This window comes from Neopelma chrysocephalum, unplaced genomic scaffold (genome assembly GCF_003984885.1).
Source record: "Neopelma chrysocephalum unplaced genomic scaffold, ASM398488v2 Primary Assembly neopelma1_88395, whole genome shotgun sequence".
NCBI classification, from domain to species: Eukaryota; Metazoa; Chordata; class Aves; order Passeriformes; family Pipridae; genus Neopelma; species Neopelma chrysocephalum.
In genome coordinates, this window is record NW_020917580.1 from 1 (window position 1) to 1,718 (window position 1,718).

General features: G+C 60.1%; 4 non-coding genes across 4 annotated transcripts; 3 read left to right on the forward strand and 1 right to left on the reverse strand.

Annotated features, from left to right (window-relative positions):
• The first annotated feature begins 51 nt into the window (after window positions 1-51).
• TRNAA-UGC lies at window positions 52-123 on the forward strand. Its single transcript has one exon. It is a non-coding gene; the product is annotated as a tRNA-Ala (tRNA).
• A 262-nt stretch (window positions 124-385) lies between these two features.
• On the forward strand, window positions 386-467 carry TRNAS-UGA. The gene has a single exon. It is a non-coding gene; the product is annotated as a tRNA-Ser (tRNA).
• A 501-nt stretch (window positions 468-968) lies between these two features.
• TRNAA-CGC lies at window positions 969-1,040 on the reverse strand. The gene has a single exon. It is a non-coding gene; the product is annotated as a tRNA-Ala (tRNA).
• Window positions 1,041-1,293: 253 nt separating this feature from the next.
• Window positions 1,294-1,365, forward strand: TRNAP-CGG. The gene has a single exon. It is a non-coding gene; the product is annotated as a tRNA-Pro (tRNA).
• Window positions 1,366-1,718: the final 353 nt, after the last annotated feature.

A 1,718-nucleotide genomic window follows, 5' to 3' on the forward strand; every position in this document is an offset into this window, starting at 1 on the left:
CAGTGGGGGTGAGGGGACTTGGCCAATCCTCTCTCTCCTGCCATTGCGCAGGGGGATGTAGCTCAGCGGGAGAGCGCTTGCTTTGCATGTAAGAGGCCCTGGGATCAACCCCCAGCATCTCCATTTCTTTTTCCCTCCAAGACCTGCTGTAGCCCTGGGCATCCTTGGAGGATACTTCCCTTGTCTTGTGGTGAGGCAACCTGGAATTTTTCCAGCCATCACTAAATATCCCTGGATGTTCCCTTTTCCCAGCCCTAGCAGGTGTGGGTACTGGGGCTGAGCAAGGCCGTAACACCAGGCTGGGGAATATTTTCTCCCTGGAGGCAGAGCTCAGGGCAAAGTGGGGTGTCCCTGGCTGTCCTTGCCAGGCAGGGGGTCACCTGCGGCTGTGATGGCCGAGGGGTGAAGGCGTTGGACTTGAAATCCAATAGGGATTCCCTGCGCAGGTTCGAATCCTGCTCACAGCGACTGGTTTTATGCAGGTTTGGTTTTACGCAGGCCTGGATGGGGTGGGGGTCTGGGTAACCCCATCCCACAGCATTGCAATGGCTGGAGAGTGAGGTGGCAGGGAAAGGGCAGCGCTGCACTGGGCACTGGTCAGCTGTGGACCCTGGGCTCAACTCCTGGGTGACACCTCCTTTTGGGCACCCACTGCCCAGCATGGCCTCTGTGGGGTTGAGGCACCGCTGCCTGGCACACAGGGCATGGGCAGCCCCCCCTGCTTGGTGCCCGCAGGCAGACACAGATCAGCCATGGCCAGGGCTGGTTCCCTCCTGGATGGGGAAGGGGCTGTCGGGGCAGTGGAGGAACGGCAACGTAGGGGGGCCCTGCTGCCACTGCAGCCTCAGTGGGCAGCTCTGCCATGGTGCAGGAGCATCCCTCACCTTTGGGGAGACCTCCCAGAGGTAGACATGTCTTTTTCATCACTGGCCTGTGGAGGAGGTGGGTTTGAGGATGGAAAAAAAAGCTGGAGATGCTGGGGGTTGAACCCAGGGCCTCTTACATGCGAAGCAAGCGCTCTCCCGCTGAGCTACATCCCCTGCCTGGAGACCCCAAAACTTGGGGGTCCTGCTGCCCTCCATGCTCCTCTTAGCCTCATATTAGAGTCAGGGCAGGTACAGCCCATGGCCATGCACAGGTGACATCCCCACAGCCAGGGAAGAGCAAGGGTGGCCTCCCAGCTGTGACCATCCATCAGGGACAAATTGAGCTGTCACAGGTCCCACCCCACCCCACCAAGCTGTGTGAGTTCTGTGAGTGAAGGATGGGGTTCCTGCCCTCCCACAGCACCTCGGCTCGTTGGTCTAGGGGTATGATTCTCGCTTCGGGTGCGAGAGGTCCCGGGTTCAACTCCCGGACGAGCCCTTCTTTTGGGCACCCACCTGCCTTGGGCGGCACACGTGGTCCCCAGCTGCATGATGGGACCAGGGCCAGGGTGGTGAGGGGGAAACAGAGCCGGGTAAAGTGGGCACGGGCAGAGCATTTTGCATGGCCACATCCCAAAAATAGGATGGAGTCCCTTAGAAGCAGCAATGGGGATGGTGGAGTGCAGCCTGTGACTGTCTGGTTTGGAGCCCTGAGGGCAGAGCAGGGGCAGCAGTGGGGGTGAGGGGACTCAACCACCCCTTGCACAGGGGGATGTAGCTCAGCGGAGAGCGCTTGCTTTGCATACAAGAGGCCCTGGGATCAACCCCCAGCATCTCCATGTCCTTTTGCCT